The 16,914-nt window shown below is 41.6% G+C and overlaps 1 protein-coding gene and 1 pseudogene across 7 annotated transcripts in view; one reads left to right on the top strand and one right to left on the bottom strand.

Annotated features, from left to right (window-relative positions):
* The window catches only part of LOC139028428 (general transcription factor II-I repeat domain-containing protein 2A-like), a 30,284-nt pseudogene extending 22,428 nt beyond the window's left edge, over window positions 1-7,856 (bottom strand).
* The window catches only part of LOC111969837 (band 4.1-like protein 1), a 115,179-nt gene that overhangs the window by 22,570 nt on the left and 75,695 nt on the right, over window positions 1-16,914 (top strand). The gene's annotated exons all lie outside the window — the stretch shown is intronic.

Consider the following 16,914-nt stretch of genomic DNA (forward strand, 5'->3'; position numbering starts at 1 on the left):
AATCCTCCACCCCAACCCCTCCCTCCTCCCTCTCTGCAGACAACTTTGTCAACCACTTTGAAAAAAAGGTTGACGACATCTGCTACTCATTCAGCCTATTGAGTCCACTGGTCTCACTCACACAAAACTACCCTACGCCTTGACCTCTTTCTACCCTTTCTCTCCAGATGACATCCTGTGACTAGTGAGGTCTGGCCACCCGAAAACCTGCCCACTCAATCCTCCACCCGCAACGGGAGGGCAGCTCCCACTCAGCCCAGTCCAAGCTCTTCTCTGTCCTGGCACCCCAATGGTGGAACCAGCTTCCCCTTGAAGCTAGGACAGCAGAGTCCCTGCCCATCTTCCGAAAACATCTGAAACCCTACCTCTTCAAACAGTAGCTTAAATAATCCTCCTCACTTCGATCCCCTCCCCAAATAAATAAATAAATAAAAAGAACACTTAACCAGCACTTGCACTTGATCCCCCCCTTCTAGCTCTGACTCTACTGACAGCTACGCTATTGAGGAAAGTGTTTCTTTCTATGCCTGTGATATGTGGTTGCCTCACCTAGCTATCTTAAGATGAATGCACTAACTGTATGTCGCTCTGGATAAGAGTGTCTGATAAATGACTAGTGTAAATACCAGAGCATTTCTCTAGCAGTCAGGAACTTAACATTTTTGCAGATGTTCTTATCCAGAGTGACTTATAGTACATACCTTTTCAGTTGTAACTGCCCCCTGTGGGAATCAAACCCACAACCCTGACACTGCAGGTGCCATGCTCAACCAACTGCGCCATACTGGACCCTGTGGTAAGACATCAGATACAGAGACAGGCATCCACAGTGCCATAATAACAATGTCATGAGAGTATCCACCAGCCTTAATGCAATTAACTGCGTTGAGGAGACCCACTTACCTTCTCCCATATAGATTTCACTCAGCCCTAGTGAATACTACTCCTCTGTGTCAACTCAGCTGAAGGCTGTTCAGGGTGAAGCTGTACATTGGTAGAAATCCCCATAAACTGAAGATGAATCACCATTTATAGTTTGGATGGAAATTATCCAACGATTATGTTCAATATAATAATAAACTACATTCATCTATATCAATCTGACTCCAATATTATGTGAATCAATGCAACAGGCACTTTACGTCTCTGTAGGAGTCTAGTCAAGCTAGCGAGCCTCACATCACCACTTAGTATGAGTATAATGAACATGTCTAACTTGCACCGTTATGCAATTATTAAGAGACTAGATACAAATAGCTCATCCTGGCGACCAATGTTCTAGCAGTAATTTATTGAGGCAAACAGATCAGAGATGTCATGGTGGGGCCCGAGCATGTGTAGTATATAGTGTAAATAAGAACTACCAATATACCTACTAAATACTCTGTAAAATGAGGAATGCATTTACTCAATTCAGCTAATATAATTTATTAGTCACAAAAGAATTAACACTCAAACACTTAGTGTACATGATACATTACAGACTACTCAGAGTAAATGACCATCAACTAAATAAGATGTAACGTGCTAACATGTGTCTTCAATTCAGAATAATCTCTAAGAGAAAAAGCTAAGTGTGTGATATACGCAGGAGCTTGGTAACAAGTTCTCAAAGTATGAACAAATTCACTCTTCTGTTAACCAGGGCTCCCGAGTGGTGCAGCAGTCTAGGGAACTGCATCTCAGTGCCAAAGTTTTCACTACAGACCCTGGTTCAATTCCAGGCTGTATGATTCAACCAGCTGTGATTGGGTGTCTGCACAATTGGGTGATAGGGTGGTGCACAATTTGCTCAGTGTTGTCCAGAGTAGGCTGTCATTGTAAATAAGAATGTGTTCTTAGCTGACTTGCCTAGTTAAATAAAATAAAAATTCAAGCAGGAACTTGACCCCCCAACCTGAATTAACATTTCTTTGCACTTTGCTAGTAAAAAAATAACCATGAAAACACACCCAGATTATAATCAACTCAATTTAAATGATAGGAGTGCACCCCGGTGTCACTCCTCTTTGAACTGTCCTCCATTCAATGAACAAAATAAGTTTCCATGTAACAATTATCAATAGCACTTACAGTACAATGAAACATATCAAAATTCATTGCTCTTTATGAACTATTGAAACAATCCAAACATGACAATTTAATTCACATAGTAACATTCATTTAGTCTATTTCACGTTTTAATACAGGCCTGGGCAATTATTTTCCATGGAGTGCCACATTAGAGTATATTTTTGCCATCACGGGCCAGAATCATATTACAGGATTATACGTCATGTGTATGACTGTGTTGACAGATATATCTACTGTAAATCACATCCAGATATGCTACTTTTTTAACATGCACAGAAATAGACCACATCCATGTGCTTTTTTTGGTAGGTATTTTCATTATTAAACATGCATTGAATTACACGGAGGGAAAAGTACACTGCATTCAGCACAAAGGACAGAACTCTTGTTAACGGGTATGCACAAAAACACAAGAGAGAGAACTCAACATTACATTTAAACTAGTCAATTGGTGTGAGGAGTGAAGTCTCTGATGGGCATTGACTAGAGCAGTGAAGTCAGGTATAGTTTCATATGTTGCTATACGCAGGATTACTGAAAGGTGAGAGTCAGTAAGAGATGATCTGTGCCTTGACTTGTTATATTTCATCACTGAAAATGTCTGTTCACATACATAGGTTGACCCAAACAGTACAAACGTCTTCTGAGCATGACTCCTAATCTTTGGAAAGTTTTGTTCATCGAGAGGTGCATAGAACTTTGTCAGTGACATTGTTTTGAATAGTTCTCTAATCACTGCATCAGACTGAAGATCGATAAGCTCAAGTTGCAGGTCAGTGGGAGCGTTATCCACATTGAAGGTGAAAGGAGAGGAAACTAACAGCATGTCATTTTCCACACTTTGAAATCCTCAAAACGACGGGAAAACTCACCGTTCAAAGCACGCAGCAGTGATGTATACTCCCGCTGGTCATCTGATAGGGAACAGACTAGTAGTGTCGGAAGGTGGGTGAGATTGTTGGCTTCTACTTGGCGGGTCAGGAGGAGTAATTTTCCCTTGAAGGCTTTGACAAGGCTGTACATCTGATGTGCGAAAAGGCCCTTCCCTTTTAGTTTTGAACTCAGTTCATTCATGGGGGCCATGATGTCCACGGTGAAGGCAAAATCAGCCAACCATTCTTTATCTTGCAGTTGAGGGAAATCCACGTATTTTCCTTTCATTTGTAAAAACTCAGCAATCTCCGACTTCAGGTCCCACACCCTTTTAAGCACCTTCCCCAAACTCAGCCATCTCACGTTTGTGTGGTGGGGAGATCTGCATCACCCGACTCTGTCTCTTCCAACAGTGAGACAAAGTGCCTGTGGTTGAATGATTTTGCTCTTATGAAGTTTACCACTTTAGTGACTGTATCCACAACATGGCTCATTTTCAGAACACATTTACAGAGCACCTCCTGATGAATAATGCAATGCAGGAAAAAAAAATTTTTGATCTGGGTTCAGCTCAACTACTTGATCTTGAATCCTTTTCAAAAGGCCAACGTTTTTTCCTGTCAAGTTTGGGCACCCATCAGTGGTCACACTGGATGACTTTTCAAAACTCAGTCCCAGCTTTGCCACACACTTATTAACCTCCTCCAATAAATCTTTCCCTGTGGTTGTGCTCTTCATTGACTGTGCTGAAGCAAGCTCCTCTGTAATTTCAAAGTCTGGGGTTATGCCTCGTAAGAATATCAACAACTATGCCGTTTCATGTGCATCACTGCTCTCATCCAGGGCCCAGGAGAAATAGGTGAAATCCTTTACCTTGTCTTTCAACTGTTGTTCCATATTCTCTGTCTTGATAGGGAAACATTTTCAAACAGCTCTTTCTTGTCGGGGCAAAGTCTTGCTGCAGAGTCAATTAAACATTCTTTAATGAATTCGCCCTCAACGAATAGCTTCCTATAGCTAGCTTCCGTCGTTTGCTGAATGCAGTTTTGTGAAAAGTCCTTGCTGCTTTTGCAACTGAGAAAGCAACTCTTTCGATGCACTTGCCCTCTGCTCAGAAGACATATTCCTATATTTCTCTGCATGCTTCGTCTGGAAGTGTCGGGACAAGTTGTAGTCTTTCAATACAGCGATGCTCTCTTTGCACACTAAGCACACAGCTTTCCCTGATACCTCAATAAAGAAATATTTCGATGTCCATTCTTGCTGGAACACCCTACATTCATTGTCCTCTTTCCTTTTCTTTGAAATCTTAGAAAAACTTGTTTTTGCACAATTTCGAGCTAGCTTCTATTTGTAACTGTGACGTGTGTGTCAGTCACTGTCTCTCCTTGTGCAGTTGTTATTTATACGTGCCTTCAAAATAGATAAATAATAAATGTCCCACAAGCGGTGGGCGTTAAATCATTACACAAAGGCAAGTATTCATTGGGATTTTAATTTGAATAACAAATACATTTTTCAAAGCTTTACTATCGCAAATTCTTTGATCTGAGCATGATTCCGCAATCCATATTGAATCAGGTCGCGGACCGCAAACGGCCCCCGGGCCGGCCTTTGCCCAGGCCTGTTTTAATCTGTCTTCACAACGCCAACAGTGTCTGTGCTCCCAGGGTACTGTGGAAACCTCCCTCCCGGAGAAAGCCCCAGATAAGGTGTGTTTGACCTCTGTGATAGCCCACAAATGGTCAACCATCCAAACAATGTCATAAACCGTGATTGAGACATCCCACTGTTCTCCCACGCCAGCTAGTCGCCAGTTGCGAGTATCACCTTCTTATTCTTCCACTACAAAGCTCACAAGGACTCATCAAACACAGAGCAGAGGTTATGCTGGGCCTGAGGCGAGATCTGGCGGTGGACAACATACAACAGCTTTGGAATTGCTTTACCACAGAAGTGTAGCCTTCAGTGTGAATACAATAGCAGGCGATGCCTGGCTGGTAACAGATCTGTATGTGCTTGAGCCAACTGCTTTGACATGTGGTGTTATGACATGCTTGTAGGCACTATAATTCACATGATAGAGCAGAGGGGTAGGCTAAAGCTCAATCTACTACCAGAATGATCGCCAATGATGAACAGACAGAGACCGAGAGAAATACTAAGCGTTGTAAAGAGATTTGTTAAATTCTTCTGTTTCAGGGCCATTTCCCTCACTAGGCTCTTTGTCTCTGAGCCTAGTGGAGTAGCTCCCTGGATGTAAGCATGCCTGTTAGCTGTGAAATACAAAGACTTGATCCAGCATGAGTCCTCAGAAACTTCCATGGCTTTCCATGCTACATCATTATACTAGGAGTGTGCCTACCCGACTATACTCGTACTTCAAATCAAAGCCAAATGTATACAGTGGAACAAGTATTTGATACACTGCCGATTTTGCAGGTTTTCCTACTTACAAAGCATGTAGAGGTCTGTCATTTTTATCATAGGTACACTTCAACTGTGAGAGACGGAATCTAAAACAAAAATCCAGAAAATCACATTGTATGATTTTCAAGTAATTAATTTGCATTTTATTGTGTATCAAATACTTGTTCTCCCTACTGTATGTAACATGGGCCGAATACAACAGGTGTAGACCTTACAGTGAAATGCTTACTTACAAGCCCTTAACCAACAATGCAGTTTTAAGAAAAATACAAAAATAAAATAATTAAGTAACAAATAATTAAAGAGCAGCAGTAAAATAACAATTGTGAGGCTATATATATATATTGGGGTACCTGTACAGAGTCAATGTGTGGTGGCACCTGTTAGTCAAGGTAATTGAGGTAATATATTTATGTGGGTAGAGTTATAAAGGATTTATGCATAGGTAATACGTGTAAAAGAGGGGGGGGGCAATGGAAGTAGTCTGAGTAGCCATTTGATTAGTGTTCGGTAGTCTTATGGCTTGGGGGTAGAAGCTGTTTAGAAGCCTTTTGGACCTAGACTTGTGCTCCGGTACCGCTTGCCATGTGGTAGCAGAGAGAACAGTCTATGACTAGTGGTTGGAGTCTTTGACAATTTTTAGGGCCTTCCTCTGACACTGCCTGGTATAGCGGTCCTGGATGGCAGGAAGCTTGGCCCCAGTGATGTGCTGGGCCGTACGCACTACCCTCTGTAGTGCCTTGCGGTCGGAGGCGAGCAGTTGCCATACCAGGCGGTGATGCAACCAGTCAGGATGCTCTCGATGGTAAGCTGTTAAACCTTCTGAGGATCTGAGGACCCATGCCAAATCTTTTCAGTCTCCTGAGGGGAATAGGTTTTGTCATGCCCTCTTCACAACTGTCTTGGTGTGCTTGGGCCATGTTAGTTTGTTGGTGATGTGGACACCAAGGAACTTGAAGCTCTCAATCTGCTCCACTACAGCCCCGTCGATGAGAATGGGCGGTGCTCGGTCCTCCTTTTCCTGTAGTTCACAATCATCTTCTTAGTCTTGATCACGTTGAGGGAGAGGTTGTTCTCCTTGCACCATATGGCCAGGTCTCTGACCTCCTCCCTATAGGCTGTCTCATCGTTGTCGGTGATCAGGCCTGCCACTGTTGTGTCATCGGCAAACTTAATGATGGTGTTGGAGTTGTGCCTGGCCGTGCTGTCATGAGTGAACAGGAGCACAGGTTGGGACCGAGCACACACCCCTGAGGGCCCCCGTGTTAAGGATCAGCGTGGCGGATGTGTTGTTACCTCCCATACCACCTGGGGCAGCCCCTCAGGAACTCCAGGATCCAGTTGCAGAGGGAGGTGTTTAGTCCCAGGGTCCTTAGCTTAGTGATGAGTTTTGAGGGCACTATGGTGTTGAATGCTGAGCTGTAGTCAATGAATAGCATTCTCACATAGGTGTTCATTTTGTCCAGGTGGGAAAGGCAGTGTGGAGTGCAATAGAGATTGCATCATCTGTGGATCTGTTGGAGCGGTATGCAAATTGGAGTGGGTCTAGAATTCTGGGATAATGGTGTTGTGAGCCATGACCAGACTTCAATGCACTTCATGGCTACAGACATGAGTGATATGGGTCGGTAGTAATTTATTTATTTTAATTTTATTGAACCTTTTTTAACTAGGCAAGTCAGTCAAGAAAAATTCTCTTTACAATGACGGCTACCAAAAGGCATTAAAAATATAGGACAAACACACATCACGACAACACTACATAAAGAGACCTAAGATGACAACATAGCATGGCAGCAACACATTACAACACAGCATGGTAGCAACATGACAACACCATGGTAGCAACACAACATGGTAACAGCACAATGTTTGTACTCTGGTAACAAAACAGGGTACAAACATTGTTGGTCAAGAAGGTAGAGACAACAATACATCACGCAAAGCAGCCACAACTGTCAGTAAGAGTGTCCATGATTGAGTCTTTGAATGAAGAGATGGAGATAAAACTTCCAGTTTGAGTGTTTGTTGCAGCTCATTCCAGTCGTTAGCTGCAGCGAACTGAAAAGACGAGTGACCCAGGGATGTGTGTACTTTGGGGGCATTTAACAGAATGTGACTGGCAGAACGGGTGTTGTATGTCTCAGATAGGGGGAGCCAGGCCTAAGAAAGTTGAATAAATAAGCAACAACCAGTGGGTCTTGCGACGGGTATACAGAGATGACCAGTTTATTTAGGCAGGTTATCTTAGTGCACTTGGGCACAGAGTGGTCTGCTTGAAACATGCTGGTATTACAGACACAGGAAGAGGTCGAAAATGTCAGTGATTACACTTGCCAGTTGGGCAGTGCATGCTCGGAGTACACATCCTTGTAATCTGTCTGGCCCTGCAGCCCTGTGAATGTTGACCTGTTTAAAGGTCTTACGTCAGCTGTGGCGAGCGTGAGCACACAGTCGTCCAGAACAGCTGGTGCTCTCATGAATGTTTCAGTGTTACTTGCCTCGAAGTGAGCGTAGAAGTAATTTAGCTCGTCTGGTATGCTCGTGTCACTGGGCATCTCTCAGCTGTGCTTCCCTTTGTAGTCTGTAATAGTTTGCAAGCCCTGCCACATCCGACGAGCATCGGAGCCGGTGTAGTATGATTCGATCTTAGTCCTGCTTTGCCTGTTTGATGGTTCGTCGGAGGGCATAGCGGGATTTCTTAAAAGTTACTGTGGGGACAACGTCATCGATGAAGCCAGTGACTGATATGGTGTACTCCTCAATGCCATCGGAAATGTATCTATAATTGCCAGTTGATAGTCGGATCGGATGATACTCGTGATCGGAAAACGCAGAAGTGTTTTAATATGCCTAAATAGATTTTGCCCGTCTATAGACCAAATATGATTCAGATTAGGAGCAGCACGGAGGGTGTGTGTGTGTGTGTGTGTGTCTGTGTCCTCAATTTGCAGCGCGCAGTTTGCTGTCACTCAGTCAGAATGCGCATCAACGTTTCATCTTTTCTCCCTACCCTCTCCCTGCTTGTTAGATACTATGCACTTTGAGAGCTTGCGCAAACGTCCAACCCATTTGATTGACAATAGTAGCAGGCTAACAGTAGGCAGCATCAAGAAATGATCAGACCGAAATATGCAAGGAGAAGTGGTTGGGTGAAATTATGAAGCAAAGCGAGTGGACCAATCAGAGCAGCAGGATCAACGTACAGTCCACCCTTCTCTTTACAGACAGGAAAACTAGCCAGTTGAGCTATTTAGAACATGTAGCAATTTGCATTTGATTGAAAGATGCACGCTGGCACCCAAAATCAAAATAATTCCGATCACGGATTATAATAAAAAATATACTCTGATCAAAATCGTATCAGGACAATTGCCCGTATCCGTTATGATACTAGTTTTGTCCAACTACGCAGCACACCCCCTAGTAAATACAGTATGACATGAGGGATGCATACAGTCAAGGTTGGGTAAGTTACTTTCTAAATGTAATCCGTTACTAGTTACCTGTCCCAAATTGTAATTCTTCATTTACTTTCAGATTGACCAAACTCAGTAATGTAATCTGATTACATTTAGATTACTACCCCCTGAAGACAAAGATGTATGTTCCCAATTGAATAACATCTATTGTTAACGTTTACATAGTTGGCCATGTTGGCTTCTTTTAACCAATTGTTTTCTACTACATATAATAATACGATTAAATTAGACTGGTTTTTATTGTCAAGATATATCAGAATTCGAGTCATTACATTCAACGTTATACCCCTTGATCTTCAAGAATAGGACTTGGAAATATGGAAGTATAGATTAGCCGAATTGTTTTACCCGAGCATAACCCCAAAACTAAGGACTTATTAGCTCTGTTGTTTATGATTTTGCTGTCATGGAGGACTGATTGGGCTCATTGATTCTAGTTGAAAGATAAATGCTGCTGCGCTCATTGAACAGCATGCTTTGAGCACTACTGAAAAGTGCTATTTACATGTGAACAATTATTTGCTATATGCTTATTGTTGACCTTTTTGTTGGTGACACTTCGATATCTTGATAATATGCAGCTGTTTTAAAGGGCAAATCCACAGATGAAACAATAACAAAACGGTTGCCCCGCCTCTGTTTTGGTAAAAAGCTGAGGGATGGGCCTGGAGAAATGTAACCACTCTCAGATTAATAGACAGAGCTGCAAAGACTGATAATACATGATATCAAAATTGTTGTTTTAATCATGTTATGAGGCTATACAGTGTTTGTTTGCATTCACAATGTTTACAAACATTAGAGAAAAACAAGCTTATATTTTGAGTTCTCATGGAGTGTGACACTTGAACTAAGCTCATGAGGCATTTATAAGTTATATTCTTCAAGATCCATTGACTCTTGAAGAATATAACTTATAAATGCCTCACGAGCTTAGTTCAACTGTGAGAACCCCAAAAATATCCATGTTATAATCTATAAATCCAGAAACGGCTGTACCAACTACAGATTGCCCCTTTATGTCTATCAAAAGTGTTCGAGTTTGAGCATCTGTCCATTAGGCCTGTGTTTAAAAAAAAATGTATCAGCGTGAATTAGACTGAGCAATAAAAGCCCCACTTTTATTCCATAGGCTGGAATCTGCACTGTGCAGCTGTTGCAAGAGTGCATTTTTCACTGGCTGTCCACTGGTTTCAAAAACAATGTTTGATAGGCAGTTTAAACTTCTTGAATTCAACCATTATTGGGTTCAAATACACATTTAGATTTGTGAACAGCCATCCACAACATCCACACACAAGGTGCAAATAGCTAAAGGAGAGAGTGTTGTTCACATCCGCATCAATGCGCTACAGTATGTAAATAATAAGTGATATCTGTATCACTGTAGACCACACCACTGCTGTCATCCTTACCTCCAAGCGTTTATTCAAGTTGGATAATCTTTGAATGCCGACAGCAGTGCGTGGTCTACAGTGGTGTGTCATTATAGTGGTCTCTGACTTCTAGTCAGACTCGCTCAGGTGACACAAACTTAATCTTGCGCCTTTTTTTAATGCTGATTTAAATGTCATTGAGAAAACAGAAGTGTCAAAGATTTTACCACAAACATCCTTTCTGAATTTAAAAGTAATCCACGAAGTAATCATCTTGTTATGTCCGTCGTCGGAATGAGACCAAAGCGCAGCTTGGAAAGTGTTCATCGTACTTTATTAGGATGAACACCAAAAACAACAAAGGGGGAAAAAAAAAACGAACGTAGAGTTCTGCAGGGCTATACAGCTACTGTGCAAAAACAACATCCCACAAACTAGGGTGGAAAAACAGGCCGCCTAAGTATGATTCCCAATCAGAGACAACGACAGACAGCTGCCTCTGATTGGGAACCATACCCAGCCAACAAAGAAATAGAAAACTAGAATGCCCACCCAAATCACACCCTGACCTAACCAAATAGAGAAATAAACAGGCTCTCTAAGGTCAGGGCGTGACACATCTAGTTTTTCAAAAGTATCTGTAATCTGATTACAATATTTTTTACTGGTAACGGATTACAGTTACCGTTTACATGTAATCTGTTACTTCCCAACCCTGCATACAGTACAATATGACTTCCATTTAACACATCCTTAAAGCTGAATTAGTCCATTTAATTTAAATACAATTTTCAATGAACACGTCCACCTATAATCTGTGAGTCAAGGACAAGATGTATGTGTATGTGTGTGGCTCCTTCCCTCAGACTTGTTTCTGTGGCAGAGTGACCTTGTGTCATAAACGCTTGATTCCACTAACAGATTGCACAGCAGATGTCGCATAGTGCCGGGGGCTGCAGAGATTGGTTAACCAGGTTCCTTCAGGAGTTGGAGAAGGGTGAGAGGAGTGGAAGACAGTTTGTGGAAGTGAGAGATTGATGGAACAAACAGTGGGGTGTGGCAAATCTCATCTAGGAAGAAAACATAAATAACCAAACACTCCCTGCTCTTTCTAGTGCAGTCAGTAAGCATTTATCTGGATGTGTTTCAATCAATGATCCCCAGGTCTGAGTTAATAAACTGTGTTTCTGGTGGAACTGAGCATTTGCTTATCTATTATGTCTCATTGGATTCAGCTGCTTCTCCCTGGGGTATCACTTCTACACCCAGTGGTGTACCAGTCAAAAGTTTAAAGGTTTTTCTTTATTTTTACTCTTTTCTACATTGAATAATAATAGTGAAGACATCAAAACTATGAAAAAACACATATGGAATCATGTAGTAACCAAAAAAAGAGTTAAACAAATCAAAATATATTTTAGATTCTTCAAAGTAGCCACCCTTTGCCTTGATGACAGCTTTGCACACTCTTGACGTTCTCTCAACCAGCTTCACCTGGAATGCTTTCCATCAGTCTTGAAGGAGTTCCCACGTATACTGAGCACTTGTTGGCTGCTTTTTCTTCACTCTGCGGTCCAACTCATCCCAAACCATCTCAATTGGGTTGAGGTTGGGTGATTGTGGAGGCCAGGTCATCTGATGCAGCACTCCATCACTCTCCTTCTTGATCAAACAGCCCTTACACAGCCTGGAGGTGTGTTGGGTCATTGTTCTGTTGAAAAACAAATGATAGTCCCACTAAGCGCAAACCAGATGGGATGGTGTATCGCTGCAGAATGTGGTAGCCATGCTGGGTAAGCGTGCCTTGAATTCTAAATAAATCACTGACAGTGTCACCAGCAAAGCACCCCCACACCATCACACCTCCTCCTCCGTGCTTCATGGTGGGAACCACACATGCGGAGATCATCCATTTACTTACTCTGCGTCTCACAAAGACACAGTGGTTGTAATCAAAAATCTCAAATTTGGACTCATCAGACCAAAGGACAGATTTCCACCAGTCTAATGTCCATTGCTTGTGTTTCTTGGCCAAAGCAAGTCTCTTCTTATTATTGGTGTCCTTTAGTAGTGGTTTCTTTGCAGCGATTTGACCATGAAGGCCTGATTCACGCAGTCCCCTCTGAAAGGTTGATGTTGATGTGTCTGTGAAGCATTTACTTGGGCTGCAATATCTGAGGCTGGTAACTCTAATGAACTTATCCTCTGTAGCAGAGGTAACTCTGGGTCTTCCTTTCCTGTCGCGTCGTCATGAGAGCAAGTTTCATCATAGCGCTTGATGGTTTTTGCGACTGCACTTGAAGAAACTTTCCAAGTTATTGAAATTTTCCGTATTGACTGACCTTCATGTCTTAAAGTAATAATGGACTGTAGTTTCTCTTTGCTTATTTGAGCTGTTCTTGCCATAATATGGACTTGGTCTTTTACCAAATAGGGCCATCTTCTGTATACCACCCCTACCTTGTCACAACACAACTGATTGGCTTAAATGCATTAAGATGGAAAGAAATTGCACAAATTAACTTTTTAAAGGCACACCTGTTAATTGAAATGCATTCCAGGCGACTACCTCATGAAGCTGGTTGAGAGAATGCCAAGAGTGTGCAAAGGGTGGCTACTAAATAAAATATATTTTGATTCCATATGTGTTATTTCATAGTTTTGATGTCTTCACTTATTCTACAATTTAGAAAATAGCAAAAATAAAGAAAAAGCTTTGAATGAGTAGGTGTGTCTAAACTTTTGACTGGTACTGTACGTCTATAACATGTGACTGATCTTGTTCGGTCATGTTTGTGAATAATTCCTTACGGTGATATAGGTTCCAGAGCTCAGAGATGATTAATCTTTAACCCTACTTTACTTTTAAAGAGATTTGAGCAGCACATGATCATTACAATGTCACCCCAAAGAGCTTCACTGTTATTATTTGCGGTGGGGCGATGTGGTGCAGCTGCAGAGATGTGCCTCTGCTTTATCGGCTGCTTGCTGTAACGGAGCCGTCAACAGATAGCTAACTGCTTATTATTCCAGTCCTATCAGATCAGAAAGGGCATCAAGCTTAAGCAGCAGCACCATACCTACTTCCACCCATGCCCAGTGTCTCTATCCTCATCACACCCACCACAGAGAAGCAGCATCTGCAAAACATGCAGAGTATTAGAATGACTCTCACAGGGTTGGAGTGGACTCTTCTAATAAATCAGTTGTGTACTCAGTGAATGTGGGTCTGAGATCTGAGGACACATCCATCCATCCAGTATCACAGAGTTTTTATTTGGTCCAGTGGACAGGTTGGTTCCTTCCTCAGCCCAGAGACCAACTCCTTCCCGCTGTACTGCAGACTTTGTGCCATCCGTATGCAGCCCCCCGCCCCCCCCCCCCCCACACACAAAGATGCCCATATGGCATGGCCCTGTGCCACCCTCGGCCTGCCTGAGCAGTGAGCTGTAGGGCACATGCTCCAAAAGGGCTGTGTGTGGTGTTCCTTTTGTGTGTGTGTGTGTGTGTGTGTGTGTGTGTGTGTCTGTAGCTGACTACTGCTTCAGTCTCTGTTGTCATAGTATTTGAGGGATAATTTCCTGGTCATAGCTTAATCTTGTGATTTGATGCAAGAATAGTTGAGCACTATCTTCCATGTCATAGTCTCCTGCCTCCTCTCGTCTCTTCTTCTCCTTTCCTCCCCTCCTCACCATGCTCTGGTTATGTCAGCCAGCGTGAAGTTCCTCACCCACAGTACCCTGCAGTATTTTGCATACTGGTGGAAGAATGGCTGTAGATGGCCATATCAGATACATTCTATAATTTTGGTAACTGGTATCAGGGAATGTCATGAGGAACCGTTCCTAAATTTTCAGTGCACTCTGTAATTATTGGGACAGTAAAGCATTTTTTCTTCTTTTGGCTATATACTCCAAGGATTTGGATTTGAAATCAAACAATGACTATCAGATTAACGTGCAAAATGTCAACTTTAATTTTAGGGTATTTTCATACATATCGGCGAACCGTTTAGAAATTACAGCACGCTTTGGAGATAAGCACCCCATTTTAGGTTAGCAAAAGTATTGGGACAAATTCACTTGTGTATTAAAATAGTAAAAAGTTATGTATTTGGTACCATATTTATAGCACGCAGTGACTACATCAAGCTTGTGAATTTGTTGGATGCATTTGTTGTTTGTTTTGGTTGTGTTTCAGATTCTTTTGTGCCCAATATAAATTAATGGTAAATAATGTATTGTGTCATTTTGGAGTCACTTTATTTGTAAATGAACACTTCTACATTAATGTGGATGCAACCATGATTACGGATAATCCTGAAGGCATTGTGAACAATGCTGAGAAAGTTACAGACAAAAATTGGGGAACTATGTACAAAAAGTACTTTAATTTCTAATCAATTTAAACGATTTAAAGCTGACAGTCTGCACTTTAAGCTCATAGTCGTTGTTTGATTTCAAATCCAAACTTTTGGAGTATAAATGCTTCACTTCCCAATAATTACGGAGGGCACTGTATTTGGAGTGTGTTGCCTGCCCTTACTACACAAAAGCTATTTGTGCACTAGTGACTATGTAGGGATTGTGTAGTGAATGTGTAGTTTAGGCTCTACTCAACATTCACAAGTTGAGTTTTATAGTGTTTAGTAGGAAAACAGTAGTGTTTCAAGTAGTAATCAGGTAGAGATTGTTTCTACTTGATGTTGGTAGTAAATAAGTAGTCAACACTAGAGCTTTACTACACAGGCTTGTCAATAGTAATCAGGTAGAGTTTTTACTTCATGATGTTGGTAGTAAATAAGTATCACAACACTACAGCCAGACTACACTGGCTTTTCACAACAGCAGAAGATGTCAAAACAGGAAGTAGAGGTTGTTAGCTAGCTACTGTTTTTGAGTCATTCAGGCTGTATCACATCCGGCCATGATTGGGAGTCCCATATGGCGGCGCACAATTGGCCCAGTGTTGTCCAGGTTTTTGCCGGGGTAGGCCGTCATTGTAAATAAGAATTTGTTCTTAACTGACTTGCCTAGTTAAAAATAAATATATATTTGACAATCCCGAATGTAATTATCTTCCATCCTTTGTCATCCTGTCTTTCTTAGCCCTTATGCTGGCACAATCTGTAAATTTAACTTTCCTTTAAGGTTTATGAATACTTTCTGTCGTTGTTTAACCATTTATATACGTTTTTTCCACATCAAAAAGATTGCTAGCTAAAGCGGTGTTAGCCGTTTTCATAGAGATGTATTGAGCTTAGCCTAGCTGTTTGCTAGCCCCATTGAAATGTAGCTATGTACCCTCTGTTTTCGTCATGCTAGCTAATAAGTATGTGTGTTTTTATGCAAATGTATGTTCATATTGGTATACTTACCCATTCTATTTACCTATTTTGACCTGTTGCCAAGGAGGCCCTTGACATAAGAAGACTGGAGGCCATTGATGGTAAGAGTAACAGTTGATTGTCTCTTGTCCTTGGCTTTATTTTCTAAAAAGTTTTCTTTAAAAAAATGTGGCTGCAACAAAAAAGATGATCTGAAGGTCAAAGTTGAATGAAGACGAGGCCTTAAATGGATTTACAAAAGTGTATATATGTAATTTAATACGTCGTCAATTTAATAAAAAATAAAAATGGCAATTAAGTTTGTATAAGTTTATTACTTGTTAGATGATATATCTAAAGTTTGAAACTTGAGGAAATAACATGTGCACTAGTCTAGTAGTGACATAGTAGTGAAACAAGATGTCAATAGTGATTTTGAATAGACAAGCATTAGTAAATGTTTTCAATAGTAATTCAAAAGGGTTTTTGTAGGAAATAATAAAGGACAACACTACACACACAGATGGCAATAGTAATTCAATAGGGATTGAGTAGGCAAACAGCAGTAATGTGTAGGCATTGTGTCATAATTCAATACTGAACATGTAGGAATTGTGTAGGTTTTAAGTAGTTACATAGTAATCATTTAAGGGAGAATTATGTAATGATTAGAGTAGGAAATATGTAGTGTTCACCAGTAGTGAAACATCCCAATTCATTACTACATAAATTACCACTGGTTTACTACACATCTCAAAAGCAATCACGAAGTAAAACCAGTAGGTTTTGTGTAAATCTTGTGTAGTAGTGATGAGTAGTAATCTAAAAGTATTTTTTTTCATGAGGGTGCTCTCCGTCGGTGTTCAATGCAATGCTGGGGCTGTATTGAAAAACACACCACACACACACACACACACACACACACACACACACACACACACACACACACACCACCACAACAACACAACCACACACACACACACACACACACACCACACACACACACACACACACACACACACACACACACACACACACACACACACACACACACACACACACACACACACACACACACACACACACACACACACACACACACACACACACACACACACACACACACACACACACACACACACACACACACACACACACACACACACACACACACACACACACACACCACACAACAACACACACACACACACACACACACACACACACACACACACACACACCACACACACACACCAACCCCCCCACACACAACCACACCACACAACACACACACACACACACACACACACACACACACACACACACCACACACACACACACAACAACACACACA

Source organism: Salvelinus sp. IW2-2015, linkage group LG11 (assembly GCF_002910315.2).
Source record: "Salvelinus sp. IW2-2015 linkage group LG11, ASM291031v2, whole genome shotgun sequence".
Classification (NCBI taxonomy): domain Eukaryota; kingdom Metazoa; phylum Chordata; class Actinopteri; order Salmoniformes; family Salmonidae; genus Salvelinus; species Salvelinus sp. IW2-2015.